This window comes from Aulonocara sp. 'chitande type north' Nkhata Bay, linkage group LG9, assembly GCF_057382095.1.
Source record: "Aulonocara sp. 'chitande type north' Nkhata Bay isolate Kocher_YH1m ecotype deep benthic linkage group LG9, A_spYH_male_GT1.1, whole genome shotgun sequence".
Taxonomy (NCBI): domain Eukaryota; kingdom Metazoa; phylum Chordata; class Actinopteri; order Cichliformes; family Cichlidae; genus Aulonocara; species Aulonocara sp. 'chitande type north' Nkhata Bay.
In genome coordinates, this window is record NC_141352.1 from 25,521,907 (window position 1) to 25,538,442 (window position 16,536).

General features: G+C 41.7%; 1 protein-coding gene across 2 annotated transcripts in view; it reads left to right on the forward strand.

Moving 5' to 3' along the window:
• The window catches only part of cnksr2a (connector enhancer of kinase suppressor of Ras 2a), an 89,548-nt gene that overhangs the window by 10,968 nt on the left and 62,044 nt on the right, over positions 1–16,536 (forward strand). The window lies entirely within an intron of this gene.

Consider the following 16,536-nt stretch of genomic DNA (forward strand, 5'->3'; position numbering starts at 1 on the left):
GAGGGTTTCTAGTGGTCCACCCATGTTTGTTATTGATTGATAGTATAGTTTGTGATGCTTGTGTTTTTCTAAGTAATCTTGCAAGTAGCCTATGAGGCTTATCACCCAATTCAAACAATGTTTGCTTACACTTAGTGATTTGAAGGCAAACTTGTTTGCTAAGCAGAGAATTATACTCACACTTCAATTTAGTAATTTTGCCCAGTAATTCTATTGTGGGAGAGGATTGATAAGTTTGTTCTAGTTGCTGTATATTTGACTCCAGATCCTTCAAAGCCATTTCCTGGGATTTACGTTTAGCTGCAGAGAACGAAATAATGTGGCCTTGAATTACCGCCTGTCATGGTCCTGGGTCGTGTGACCCAGTGTGTTATGCTTAACCTATTTTGATGTTTATTGTTTGCTTAGGTTCTTTAAGGTAGTCCAGTCCTTTTTGTAATTATGTTACCCTTGCATTACGTCTCCCTTGCCCTTCGTGTGTTTATGTCTGTGTGTCTTGTACTGTCAAGTTCATGCTGTCAGTTATGTCACCTCCCCCTGTACTACGTCTCCCCGGTTCATGTCTCATGTTTCCTGTTTTACTTTGAAGGCCTGCATTCACTGTCTGTGTATTCAGCTCACTCCTCCTGTCCTGTCGTTAAGTTCATGTGTGTCAGCTGCGTTCCCATGTGTGGCCACTTCCCCTGATCATCCCTCATGTGTATTTAGTCTCTGTGTTTCTTACAGTCTGTGTCGCGTCGTCTGTGTTCCCACCCTCCGTGTTTCCATGCCTGGTCTGTTGTCTTCCAAGCCATAGCCTCACCATAGTTTGTTCCCAGTTTAGGTTTTTGTTTAGCCACGCCATCCCTGCTGTATTTGCACACCTTGTTTTCAGCCATAATCGAATTTCCCAGAGGAACCCACCCGAGGGATTAATAAAGTTCTATCTAATCTAATAATAAAGGCTCGCCTTCTGTTAAAGCTCACTCCCGTCTGTTCACTTGTGTACGCACCTGGGTCCATTACACGCATTCTCCACTCGGTCCGTCACAGCGGACCGTGACACCGCCTTCATACTCTCCCAGAGAATTGCATCATTAACATCACCTTTATCATTATCATTAACATAATCCAAAATGTGCTTCTCCAATTTCTTATGAAAGGTCTCATCTTTAAGCAGAGTTGGATCGAAGCGCCAGTTTCTTCTGTGTAAATTGGCTAAATCTGCTAAGTCCAGTGGGTTTCCTTTCTCCATCCCCTCTGCAACTCCAAGGATCCTGATATTCTGTCATCTTGACTGCAACTCGAGGTCATCCAATTTTTTGTGATGTAAATCGTATCCTTTCTGGAGCGAGTCACAGAGCGCCTCTAAAACGGCAATCCTCTCGTCATGCCCGTTTATAGCTTTCTCAATATCATGTATCCTCCCAGTTACAGTGGAAAGAGTGGTCTCCATAGCGTTCATCATGGTTGAAATAGCAGTTAATTTGCTATCAACCGAAGTCTCCAATCTAGAAATTGCACTCATTATGTTGGCTGACGTCAGGTTAGCTACTTGGGAAGTCACGGGGCTATTTGCACTTGGCTCCTCAGCTAGCGCGCGCTCGTTAGCCACACTCGCTGACTCACCTTGATCTTCTCCGATTTTTCACGGGCTTTTGAAGCTTTAGGTTTCATTGTTATAAAGTATATACAAACGTCAGGACTCAACAGAAAGGTTTCAAAAAACAGATGGATATGAATAAAAAAATATAGGTTGGTTCGGAGCTCTTTCAAAAAACGTCTTACGCCATTGCTTCCTAACCACGCCCCCATATGCAACATTCTCTGACTGGAAGAAATTTGTTTAACATTTAAACCTACTTTCTGCACATTCCAGCACATAAAATAAAATGATTTTTTGTGTTTACACTCACTCTTTCAAATAGATGCAAGTAAAACACAGCAGAAAATAAATAAAATCAAAGACTCAGCAGTCCCGTTGCCCTATTTTCACCTGTATAGCAGGAGTGGGGCAGGTGGAGGTTTGCCCTGGTGCAGGTGTGCCACAGCGGTCAGTGGAAGGATACGGCAGTTTTTCTGTGAATTTCCCATTCCGTCGTAGCGCACTCGGTGCTTGCTCGGACGTTTAGGGGTTTTTTTGCTGTAAAAAGAAGTTTTCTTCCCACGCAGCGATCAGCGGACGCTAATGTTTTTGTCACTTTTTACGGAATCAAACTCAAAGTAAGATCAGCACTTCCACGCTTTAAACACTGCACGGTCATACTCTCTCCGCACTCGATATATTATCCATTTTTGATCTGCACACAGGTGTTGCCACAAACGTCGCACTCGCTTATGTCATTGTCATGAGACACTCTCACAAAAAAACCCCACGGTTTTAGTAACGCAGCAACACAGCGTGCTTATGAGAAAGTAACAGTAATCTAATTACCTTTTTTGAAATAGTAATCCCTTACTTTACTTATTACTCAAAAAAGTAATCGGATTATAGAAACGTGTTACTTGTAACTCATTACTTGTAACTCATTACTTGTAACGCGTTACTGCCCATCTCTGGTGACGTCACCCACGGATTATGGACTTCGCATTTTGAAGCTTTGATCTTATTATTTTGGGTCTATGTTATTTTTTTGGAGCCATGCTTGGATAAGACAGTGTGAAGTTATCAGCTAGCTTGGTTACCAAGCTGCATCTATAAACTGTGTGGGTGAAATAAATAAAGACAAACACATCTGTTAATTAGACCCGAAGGAACAAACCAGTAAGATACTAGAAATACCAAAATTTAAGACAACTAGACTGAAGCTTAACCTTTGTAGATGGTCTTTCGAGCTATAATATTAGTCAGATAATCAGTGAAAACTAGTCTGAGGCTGTGGGGATCAACTCCCTTTTGGAGCCAACCCGACCAGGTTGATGGAGGAAGTGCAGTTTGTGGCACTTCTGCTTTGGCTTGATGTTTCAATCAGGAAGTAGCGGCTCCCTAAATTACTCTGTGTTTAATTATCCACTTTACTCTATGTGGTCCTCTGCAGAGCCTTCGAAGTAAAGATTGAGACCATAAACATAAGCAAAGTGCTTACTGAGGTCATAGGTCGAGAGTCATTATCTCATAAACACTTCTTTTTTTTACCCGGAGGCGTAATTAAAAAAACTTGCCTGCTGAATGCACTGGCTCCCCTGTTTTTTAAAAGTGCCAGAAGCATATTGGGCTACACCTACTGTATTAAAATTAAACACATCACATTATCATTGCAAATAAAGCATTAAAAAAAGATATTTGAATTGAGTAATTATACAATTCCCAATGATTAGAAAATCAGCCGGGTTGTGCTCATCCAGTTCTTTATTGATTCCCTCATTGAGTCCTGTCTTTCTTCTTTCTGCTTTGGCTTTCAAATCCTCCCGTCCCACTCCTTTGTGCATGCAGAACTGCAGCGAGTTTGACATAATTTTAGTTGCAAATACTTTTCCATCATTTTATTTGTCAATTGATCTCCTCCACTCTGATTCACCCATACTATTACAGCTCAGCCAAAGACTGTATATAAAAATCTAGATAGCTTCTGGATCTGAAAGTTTTTGTCTCCATCTCTAGTTTAAAAAGTTAGGAAATACAACACCATCTTCATGTTCCACCTTAGTGTCCAGAAGGAGGGTAAAGCATGCTTTATCCACAACGTTGCCTTATGTACATTTATTTCACTTTCACTGGACACGATTGTGAAGGACCGAGCAGTGAAGGAAACTTAGGCACAGGTTAAAGTCCAAAAAAATTATTTTTTATTTAACCCAAAAAACATAATTGGTTAAATCATGCAAAAATAATCAAAATCTTGGGCCCATAAAAGAGGTCAAAATAACAAAACTCTACTCAAATTTGACAACACTACTAATAACTCAAACAAACTGACCTAACTTAATGAGACAAAGGGGAAACTTAAATAGTGGCTGATCAGCTCACAAAAACAGGAGAAGGGGTAAAACACACAAAACCTAACTAAAGCAAACATAATGAACTCCAATTCCCCCCCATGGTCCCGAGTAATGGCACGAACCAATTTGCAGTCTTTCTTTAAAGCTTGCTCCGCCCCTTTTCCACCTCTTGGCTCCTTAATCAAGGGACTGGAACAGCTGCAACTAAGGTAACTCAGAAAACAAAAGATTAATCATACATAACAGTGTAAACTAAAATGTGCGCACTTATTTTAGAATGCAGTGTTATGTGGATATGTGAATTAACTCTAAACCAAAACCAGTTATTTATTGTCCTGTAAATTAATTCCTATATTTAAAGAAAGACAAATGTGAATGCAATGTTACTTTTAAGCCTCTACACTAACATGGTGGGTATTACCACTGTGTGGCTGTAAGTGCAGCCATCACAACGATGAAAAACATCTTTGTTACCATAAATATAACTGTAGTTCATTTAGTAGCCTACTGCTCATGTACATATTAAGTCTAGCAGACCAAACTAAAGTGTTTACCCTCTTCTTCCCTTCAGCTGACATGTTTGTGGGGGTATATTTGACTGTTGCAGAATGAATTCCATACAGCAGTCATTATGCTGTGTATATTAACTGTGCAGATCTGCTTCACTTTCTCTCGTACTGCGTGGGCGTGTGTGCTCGTTGATGCCACTTACAATTTGACTCATCAGTATTCGGGGCATTCACGCTCTCCCTCACTGCCAGTGATAAGCGATGCTGATTATCAGTGAACTTTTGCCACACAGTGCATCGCTCCCCTTCTGTTTTGCCTCTCGCTGCCTCTCTCAGCAATAGTAACACTTTGCCTGTGAGAGCCAACATTGTTTTAATCAGCTTCACATCTATTAAGAATCAGCTGCTATTAACACTCATTAAAACCTAAGTGGTGGAGGCAGGGCTTAGATGTCTTACTTGAGTAAAAATAGCAAAGCCACAATGTAAAAGTGCACCGCCTGGTAATATAGTGCATGTTTTTAAAAAGGGTTTCCTTTACTGGAGGTAAAGGAACTAACTCAAGCTCCGAATCAGTGCTGCAATGGTTGCTTTCATAGCCAACTTATCATCCTCTGAGAGTAGGCAGGACGCAAACGCAGAATCAGAATGAAGTTTGTTGATTTATTTACAGTCTCTATGAACAGTTTTCAAGTAAACGCTCCGATAGACTCCACTCCGTCCTTAAGGTCAATACCGAAACAGACTTCTTTGTCCTCCCATTTGCGATTCCTCCTCGAGGAAAACAGGGCAGGCTCCTGGACAGAAGAGAGGGAGGTAAGAGGCGCACACACATAACAGATGAACAGACTTACTGAACAGAGGTGAGTATCTACCGTGACTCATTTATGCTCTGAAAGAATGACTGAAGGGAACAGACTAATAATCAGATGAGGACGCAGGTAAGATGATTGTTGTTCTTCTGGACAGAGATCTCCGATGTTGTTCCCGGGATCTGCTGGAGCCACTCGCCTAGCTTGGGAGTCACCGCACCTAGTGCTCCGATTACCACGGGGACCACCGTTACATTCACCCTCCACATCCTCTTGAGCTCTTCTCTGAGCCCTTGGTATTTCTCCAGCTTCTCGTGTTCCTTCTTCCTGATATTGCTGTCATTCGGAACCGCTACATCGATCACTACGGCCGTCTTCTTCTGTTTGTCTACCACCACTATGTCCGGTTGGTTAGCCACCACCATTTTGTCCGTCTGTATCTGGAAGTCCCACAGGATCTTAGCTCGGTCATTCTCCACCACCCTTGGGGGCATCTCCCATTTTGACTTCGGGACTTCCAGGTTATACTCGGCACAGATGTTCCTGTACACTATGCCGGCCACTTGGTTATGGCGTTCCATGTATGCCTTGCCTGCTAGCATCTTGCACCCTGCTGTTATGTGCTGGATTGTCTCTGGGGCATCTTTACACAGCCTGCACCTGGAGTCTTGCCTGGTGTGATAGACCCCAGCCTCTATGGATCTTGTACTCAGAGCTTGTTCTTGTGCTGCCATGATTAGTGCCTCTGTGGTGTCTTTCAGTCCAGCTTTGTCCAGCCACTGGTAGGATTTCTGGATATCAGCCACCTCCTCTAACTGCCGGTGGTACATACCGTGCAGGGGCCTGTCCTTCCATGATGGTTCCTCCTCTCCCTCCTCTTCCTTGGGTTTCTGCTGCCTGAGGTATTCACTGAGCACTCGGTCAGTTGGGGCCATCTTCCCAATGTATTCTTGGATGTTCGTTGTCTCATCCTGGACTGTGGTGCTGACACTCACCAGTCCCCGGCCCCCTTCCTTCCGCTTAGCGTACAGCCTCAGGGTGCTGGACTTGGGGTGAAACCCTCCATGCATGGTAAGGAGCTTTCTTATCTTGATGTCAGTGACTTCTATCTCCTCCTTTAGCCAGCCTATTACCCCAGCAGGGTACCTGATCACGGGCAGGGCGTACGTGTTGATGGCCCGGATCTTGTTCTTACCATTCAGCTGACTCCTCAGGATTTGCCTGACCCTCTGCAAGTACTTGGTGGTTGCAGCTTTTCTAGCGGCCTCTTCATGGTTCCCATTCGCCTGCGGGATCCCCAGGTACTTGTAACTGTCCTCTATGTCTGCAATGTTGCCTTCTGGTAGTTCAATCCCCTCAGTTCTGACTACCTTCCCTCTCTTTGTTACCATCCGACTACACTTCTCCAGTCCGAACGACATTCCAATGTCATTGCTGTATATCCTGGTAGTGTGGATCAGTGAATCGATGTCTCGTTCACTCTTGGCATACAGCTTGATGTCATCCATGTACAGGAGGTGGCTGACAACTGCTCCGTTCCGTAGTCGGTATCCGTAGCCAGTCTTGTTAATGATCTCACTGAGGGGGTTCAGGCCTATGCAGAACAGCAGTGGGGACAGAGCATCAGATCCCGCACTTGATGGTGACTTGTGCTATGGGCTTGGAGTTGGCCTCTAGTGTTGTACGCCACATCCCCATTGAGTTCCTGATGAAGGCTCTTAGGGTCCCATTGATCTTGTACAATTCTAGGCATTCCAGTATCCAGCTGTGGGGCATTGAGTCATAGGCCTTCTTGTAATCAATCCAGGCAGTGCACAGGTTGGTCAGTCTGGTCTTGCAGTCTCGGCTGACTGTTCTGTCTACCAGTAGCTGGTGTTTTGCGCCTCTGGTATTCTTGCCAATTCCTTTCTGTGTCCCGCTCATGTATTGACCCATGTGCCTGTTCATCTTAGCCGATATGATGCCTGACAGGAGCTTCCATGTAGTACTGAGGCAGGTTATTGGTCGGTAGTTGGAGGGGACCGGTCCCTTCTTGGGGTCCTTGGGGATCAGGACCGTCCGACCTTCGGTTAGCCATTCTGGGTGTCTCTTGTTAACTAGCAGCTGGTTCATTTGTGCTGCCAGATGCTCGTGGAGTGCAGTCAGCTTCTTTAGCCAGTAGGCGTGAACCATGTCGGGCCCTGGTGCTGTCCAACTCTTCATACTGGAGACCCTTTCTTGGATATCTGCCACTGTGATGGTTACTGGACCCTGTTCAGGGAGGTCGCTGTGGTCTGCCCTCAGATCCACTAGCCACTGAGCATTGCCGTTATGGGTTGCGTCCTTCTCCCATATGCTCTTCCAGTATTGCTCCGTCTCCAGCCTTGGTGGTGCTGTTCTCTTATGTGTGTATATATATATATATATATATATATATATATATATATATATATATATAGATATATATATAGATATATATATAGATATATATATATGAAGGAAGACCATGTATTTAGACGTGCATTATAAACATATTTTGACAGAACGGTGCTGTCACTCTTAAAATGAACACTGTGAATTGTACATTTGATGTTTGATACCTAAGATTACACAGAATAATACATTTGTCTACAGTGAAGGTGAAAATTTAACATGAATAAAGACAAAATGTAATGTTAGAACACGTAAGGTCTGAAAAAAAATCTAACCAAAAATCATCATCATCACTGACATTGACTAAAGACTGTATGTAAAAGATGGACATTACCAGCAGGGCATCATCCACTGGTGATAGTCCTGTTATATAATGCACTCACACTTGTATTGTGGTCATATTAGTCACTCCAAGCATTTTAGACCTCAGTGGCACAAGTCTAGAGACTTGCTGCTCACACCCTAGCAACCTCTGGTCACTAGGGAAGAATTGGTATTCCCTAGCAACATAGCATTGCATGGCTTGGATAGGTGTGTGATTACTGTATGGAGGACAAGACTTAGACTGACTTTGGTTTCACTCACCAATATTTAAACCATAGAAACAGGGAAATGAATAATACAGAAATAAAGAAAACAATTCAATAAGTAATTCATATTGCCAACTTAAAAAAATCCCCCAGAAATTTGAAGCTTACAGATTTTAGGCTGAGCTACATTAGTCAGAATGGTGTCAGTCTGCTAAAAAACACTTATAGTGAGTGAATACCTTTAAATGGAAGTACTTCATATAATTTTCTTTCCACCACTTTGCCAATTAAAAAGGTGTTACCACCTTTACCGAAGGATTTCATATTAAGTCCTACTTACAGTGGCTTGCAAAAGTATTCGGCCCACTTGAACTTTCCCACATTTTGTCACATTACAGCCACAAACATGAATCAATTTTATTGGAATTCCACGTGAAAGACCAACACAAAGTGGTGTACACGTAAGAAGTGGAACGAAAATCATACATGATTCCAAATATTTTTTACAAATAAATAACTGAAAAGTGGGGTGTGCGTAATTATTCAGCCCCCTTTGATCTGAGTGCAGTCAGTTGCCCATAGACATTGCCTGATGAGTGCCAATGACTAAATTGAGTGCACCTGTGTGTAATCTAATGTCAGTACAAATACAGCTGCTCTGTGACGGCCACAGAGGTTGTCTAAGAGAATATTGGGAGCAACAACACCATGAAGTCCAAAGAACACAGCAGACAGGCCAGGGACAAAGTTATTGAGAAATTTAAAGCAGGCTTAGGCTACAAAAAGATTTCCCAAGCCTTGAACATCCCACGAAGCACTGTTCAAGCGATCATTCAGAAATGGAAGGAGTATGGCACAACTGTAAACCTACCAAGATAAGGCCGTCGAACAAGGAGAGCGCTGATCAGAAATGCAGCCAAGAGGCCCAGGGTGACTCTGGATGAGCTGCAGAGATCTACAGCTCAGGTGGGGGAATCTGTCCATAGTCAGTCTATTCGTCGAGCACTGCACAAAGTTGGCCTTTATGGAAGAGTGGTAAGAAGAAAGCGTTGTTAAGAGAAAACCATAAGAAGTCCAGTTTGCAGTTTGCCACAAGCCATGTGGGGGACACAGCAAACATGTGGAAAAAGGGGCTCTGGTCAGATGAGACCAAAATGGAACTCTTTGGACAAAACGCTATGTGTGGCGGAAAACTAACACTGCACATCACTCTGAACACACCATCCCCACTGTCAAATATAGTGGTGGCATCATCACGCTCTGGGGGTGCTTCTCTTCAGCAGGGACAGGGAAGCTGGTCAGAGTTGATGGGAAGATGGATGGAGCCAAATACAGGGCAATCTTGGAAAAAAACCTCTTGGAGTCTGAAAAAGACTTGAGACTGGATCGGAGGTTTACCTTCCAGCAGGACAACGACCCCAAACATAAAGCCAGGGCAACAATGGAGTGGTTTAAAACAAAACGTATCCATGTGTTAGAATGGCCCAGTCAAAGTCCAGATCTAAATCCAATCGAGAATCTGTGGCAAGATCTGAAAACTGCTGTTCACAAATGCTGCCCATCTAATCTGACTGAGCTGGAACTGTTTTACAAAGAAGAATGCTTAAGGATTTCAGTCTCTAGATGTGCAAAGCTGGTAGAGACATACCCTAAAAGACTGGCAGCTATAAAGTATTGACTCAGGGGGCTGAATAATTACGCACACCCCACAGTTATTTATTTGTATGTGGAAAAGTTCAAGGGGGCCGAATACTTTTGCAAGCCACTGTATGTGTACCTCAGGTTACCTGAGCCAAACACGCAACACAAATCACATCTGAGCAGTTTGATGTCTTCTTATCGAGTGCTTTCATGCTTGTCAGTGGAGGCTGTGAGCCGAGATATCGCTCATCGACTTGAAGTGTTTGGAGGTCCAGATAGTGGAATCAATTTGTGGAGTTTCCTCCCAAAATGAGATAGTAGTGAAAAGAATGATTTCTTATCTTCAAAACCAATTGCTCGTTGTTCATTTTAAAGCCACAAAGCCAGGATATATTTACATTTTTAGTGATAAAACTTAGTGACTTTTTCTTTTTTTTCCAATGATGATGGGTTTCAAGCTTTCACTTTTTTCATCTGACCCGATGTATGGCATTCTGGGACTGAAAGCTTCATTTAGATTTAGCGGCTAAGGAGGAGGGTGTAGAGAGCGACAAATGCTGTTTTGCTGGTTGCTGATGAGAGAAGGAATTTGTGTGTGGGAAATAGTTTGCATGCAATTTAGCAGCTGGCTTGTGTGGGTTTTTTTTTTTTTTTTTCCTGTTTGCCCTTTTTTCTCCCAATCCTTCTCTTCCTCTGCTCGCTTCCCATCCTGCTTCGTTTCCCCATCTTTGTTAGTGTGGTTATGATAGATGAGTGTATTATAAAGCGGTGACTTGAAGCAAGGGGAAATCAATGCTCATTCCTCAGAGGTGTGTGTATGTGTGTGTGCTTTCCAGCTGGCTGTTTGTTAAGGGGTTAGAAGCTGGATACATTCATTGTTTTGGGAGCCAGGGGCTGCAGCTGAACTGCTCTGTCTTGATCTGCTTTCCTTTGACTCAGCAAACACACTCTGGCCAGACAAACACACACACACACGCACGCGCACACGCACTCAAAGACAGCACGCACCCACCCACTAAAACGCTCACACACTAGCAGATCTAGAGAGACCTGCCCACACGTACAGCACAGACGTTACACAATCCAGCAGAGAGTAAAGTCTTACCTGGTTTGCTGCCTAATTGCTCGTCCATTACTTCTTCTGTTCTCGACTCTTGTTTGAGTTACAAGGTTTTTTTAAGGTCCTTTAGAGACTCTGAGCTGGACATGAACCCATAAATAGTGGTGACATGAGAAAACTTTGTTTCTGAGACAGTAGTAAAACTTCCTCCTTTTTATTTGCAGTTGTTTTGCAAATAGGTGTGTGCTTTTCGCATGCATGCTTAGAAAGCAAAAGTGGGTCCTATCCAGATTATAATATCAACCCTCTAAGATTCTCAGTGCCTCTTCAAATCAGATATCTGGGGAAATGAGCAGCTGCACAAAGCGTTGGGACAACAGATGCAAACTCCTTACGGCTTTTGAAAAAGTGTGATGTTTACGTGAATCATTTCAAGTTATTCATTTGAGAAGATTCATGCAAACTGAAAGTGAACAAAAATTGCTTTAAACAGGTTTCAGATGTGGTTAATGGGACCAACCATTCACAGATCGCTGATTTCTGAAGGCTGAATTTGCAACAGTGTTTTTGTGATCACCTCAGGCAAAATAAATGGTCTACTGAGGTATATTGAGCTTGAAGCCAGAGTCATCAGTGTCACGAAGTAACGCGTTACTGTAATCCGATTACTTTTTGCAAGTAACGAGTAAAGTAAGGGATTACTATTGCAAAAACGGTAATTAGATCACCGTTACTTTCCCGTAGGAACACTGCGTTACTAAAACCATGATTTTTTTTTTTTTTTTCTTGCGAGAGTGTCTTATGACAATGACGTAAGCGAGTGCGACGTTCGTGACAACAGCTGTGTGCAGATCAAAAATGGATAATATATTGAGTGCAGGAGAGAGTATGACTGTGCAGCGTTTAAAGCGTGGAAGTACTGACCTTACTTTGAGTTTGATACCATAAAAAGTGACAAAAACATTAGCGTCCGTTGTGCGTGCGAAGAAAACTTCTTTTTACAGTGAAAAAAAACCCCTAAACTTCCAAGCAAGCACTGAGTGCGCTACCACGTAATGGGAAATTCACAGAGAAACTCGCGGATTCTTCAACTGACCGCTGCGGCACACCTGCACCAGGGCAAACCTCCACCTACCCCTAAACTTCTTTTTACAGCGAAAATAGAGCAACAGGACCGCTAGTCTTTGATTTTATTTATTTTCTGCTGTGTTTTACTTGCATCTATTTGAAAGAGTTAGTGTAAACAAATTTTTTTTATTTTATGTGCTGCAATGTGCAGAAAATAGGTTTAAATGTTAAACAAATTTCTTCCAGTCAGAGAATGTTGCATATAATTAAATTTTTGCTTGATGCATAAAGTTAAAAGATTAAAACTAATAAAACAAGTTTTAAAAAGAGACTTTTCCATTTGATTACATTTTGTATGATGGATTATGTAGAAAAAGTAGAATTGGGCTGAAAGATCTATTTATCACCTATTCATGTTGTAAATCGTGTTTTTTAAAAAGTAACTAAGTTATTAGCTACTTTTGAAAATAAGTAATCAGTAAAGTAACGGGATTACTTTTGGGGGGAAGTAATCAGTAATTAGTTGCTGATTACCTTTTTCAAGCAACTTGACCAACACTGGTTATCAATGCCACTGAAGGAAGCACAGCTGCAGTTACAGCAGAGCAAAGAGCACCACAGTCACAGTAATTTGCATGCACTCTGTGGTTGATGCTGAAAATGCAAAAATATGTTTTTATGCTTGCTTCTAATCTGCTGCTGAGTCTTTTTTTTTTTTTCTACTGAGCACACATTAAAAAACTGATCAGTCTATTTGTAAGACAGTGTCAGACCTCATGTATCAAGTTTCAGAGCGCTAATGTGCAGCTGTCATGGCAGCACCAAGCAGTAAAATAATGGTTTTCTGCAGCGTCGCCTTCTCACTGCGTTGCCTTTTTCTGTTATTTATATACATACATACATATGTGTGTATATGACATAGACAGAGTTGATAACTACCATTGTGTAATTTGTTATCTGACTGGTTTTTTTGTTTTGTCAAGCCAGCTATTGCAAAGAAAGCCCACCTGTGCTGAACTTGCTTTGTAGTACGCCCCACCGAACAGCAGATGAGTGAGGCTGTTGTGCTCACAGTTAGACTGCGTTCCTGAGATGACCATATTAAGTTGGGGTGGCTGTAGCTCGGGTGGCAGAGCAGGTCAGCCACTAATTAGAAAGTCGGTGGTTCGATCCCAGGCTGCCTCCTGGCTGCATGCCAAATATCCTTGGGTAAGATGCTAACCCCGTGTTTGCCTACTGGTGGTGGTCAGAGGGCCCGGTGGCGCCAGTGTCCGGCAGCCTAGCCTCTGTCAGTGCGCCCCAGGGCAGCTGTGGCTACAATGTAGCTTGCCATCGCCAGTGCGTCAATGTGTGTGTGAATGGGTGAATGACTGAATGTAGTGTGAAGCGCTTTGGGGTCCTTAGGGACTAGAAAAAGCGCTATACAAATGCAGGCCATTTACCATATTAAGGATATCAACTCTCACTGACATCAGTCAGAGCCAAGATTAGAAAAAATCTGTGGGAGGATCTTACATCTTTACACGGATTGCTTAGTACATCAGTAATACATCAGTATTTCACACTTTTCTATGTTTAGCATTAGCATCTAGCACTGTAACTGTTTATGACTGAGAATAGAGAAAAGCATAGAAGATTATCAAAGTAGATATGCAGCATCTCTAGTCTCAGACATTCACCGGTTTCAATTTCATTTCAGTCTTGGAAGAAAAGTATTGCAGACGTTTAAAACCTGCGAGTTATCAGAGGTATAAAGTCTTAATTAAAGGCTTCGCTGTGCTTTAAATGAAATACTTGTTAGATTACTTTCTGTCATTTGTCATGACTACAAATGCAGTTTGTATGAACAGAGGAAAGGCTGCATGAAAAGGATACACACAGCCAACCTGCTATTTTTACTGCTTAGAACGCTCAAAATATCAAGGTAACATGATTCATCGATTTTTGAGTTTTCCCACCTCGTGACTGTTGTTACTTTTCTTGTTCACTTAATTACAATTTTCCTGTGAAGTTAATAATCGAATTGTTTGACTTTACACCAGACATCCTTCCTCATGCAACGCTCCAATTTGAGACTGCACTAGCAGTGAGAGTACACTAGCTGGTGATCCCCGTTCATGAGGTTGGGGTTGTGTTTTGCTAACATTCACCTCACAAGCGAAAGGTCACTGGTTCACACGCTAGCATGCAACCCCTGTTGGTTATGAGCCTGGATAAATGGGAGGGTTGTGTCTGGTTTAAAAATCTGTGCTAAGCCAAATATGCACACCAATCTTCTGAGAGCAACTCTTTCATTGACCTGCAGCTAACAATCACCTCATTTTTGTAAAACCTGAATATCAAGGGTCACAGCTGCCAAAGTGAAACTCAGAGAAAGAAAGCTGTTAGGGCAAAAAAACCACAGTTACCCAGGCAGTACTGATGTTCTAGTATATAGCCAGGGTTTCATTTTCCACAGAATTATATTGCAGCTCTAACTTGTAGATGATGTATGTAAAAAATATCTTTGACAAATTCTACTATAATCTAGCTTTAATGTTCACAGCAGATACATTTAAGACTGTATAGAAAATAATGCCAAACACTGAATGTCTGGAACTGCATTGCAGTTAAAAATTAAGCCTTTACATCCAACAATTTATCATTTTTTTGTAACATCTTATCCAACTTAGGATCACAGGGGGATGCTGGACTCTATCCCAGGTACACAGGGTGAAAGGTGGGATATTCCTTAGACAAGTCTCCAGTTCTCACATCTAGAACCATTGCCAAGTTAGAACCATCAATTAACCTAACAAGCATGCATTCAGACTGGGAAGAAACCCAGAGGAGACCGACATAGGCTGTAGCTCCACACCAAAAGGACCCAACTAAGCAGGAGCTTCAAACTCAGAAACTAAAAACTGCACCGCCGTGCTGCCCCACTGCATTTGAAATGATTCAGGAAGATGTAAAACAGGCCTTTCACTTGTGGAAAAGAACTCACTGAATCTAAGAGATTTCAGAGTAGAAAATCACCTCCATATATCCTGTTAGCACTGAGGTGGAGAGGCAAATAGACAGTTTCATTCTTTCTTTCATTTCCCTCTCCATTCCCTTTCATTTCTTAGTAAAACAGCTTTGAAACTAACACATACACAAACCGAGTCCCAAAATGCCTTTTGTGGCTCTCCCGTCTCTCTTAAACCAAGCTCTGTCTCCTACTTTACCTTTTGCTGCACTTGTTTTAAAACAGGCAAAATGTACAAAACTGCGAACAAGCTAAAACGTCTCAAAAACATGACACAGCAGCTGTTGTGTTATATCAAACAAAATGGAACAAGCAGCAGTAGAAAAACTGGCATTGCATTTTTCTGTGCAGACTAAAAGAAATCTGTGCTCCCTACTGACAGACTTTAAAGAAGGAAACCACCGTTGATAGTGTGGCAAAGAAAGCTGTTTAGGGCTTCTGGAGTGCAGCCCAAAACCTATAATTTTAAGTGGGAACGTGTGCGGTTATTGATCGGGGAATAAACGTGTTGAAGAGTGTCTGAGCTGTCGGCAGGCCATGAAGAGTGATGGTAGCGTTGGGATGAGAGTTTCCTGAGAGTCTACAGCCAATAATTTCAAACTACCTTCTGTGTACTCCCATAATTCCCATAAATATAGCCTTTAATCATATCACTATATATATCTATAGGCTCTTTATAGTTATGGTTACTGACAGTATCCAGCAGTAGAAATGAGTGAGCAGAAAAGTCACAGTATGACAATAGAGAGGAAGAAATAATAATAAATAAAGACAGGATGTGACTTCATTTTCTGTAACGATAATGCCAAATAATTCTGCACATTACAGCATTTTATTTTTTATTTAAAAATAAAATAAATATTTAAAAAGTATAAAGTGACATTTGCTCTGACACATTTAGGTGTTTGGTGCAAAACCTACAATTACTTTGTAAGGTGATGAGCTAAATACTAACAACACAATGCTACCCCTGCCTGGTAATTACAGAATGCTGACGCATGTGCGACCACCCTTTGTCCCTTCCTTTCATAATAAAAGCCCTTATCATATACCGCGTATGGGTATATGATACCCATACGCGGTATATGATAAGGGCACTATTGTTTGGTCACTAGGCAACAAGATAATATCATGAGATATCATGCATAATTGAAGTTTTGTTGATACAAATGAAATGTCATTCATACTATAAAACTGCATAAATTATAATATATATATTTTATCATTTTATTGTGCATAAAACCTACTAATGGGTCAATTTAAGTGATGGTACGTGGTTGCTAGGCATCATATGGTATCACAATATGGGATGTCAAGTTTGTTTTTTCAGCTCCTGCTTGTGTACGATGAGTTCATGGCCACACACACAGAGATTAAATGAAATATAGTAAGATACATGTTTAAAATGCTATTGTAAAGAATGGAAACTAAATGAAGCTACTAAAATAGATTAAAGATTATGAAATATAGTATGAAGTAAAAAGCGGAATACATTTTTATGTTGACCAAATAAATTTTATCATTTAAAAACATACAGAACTGACTTAAAGGGACAGTTCACACCCACAATTAAACA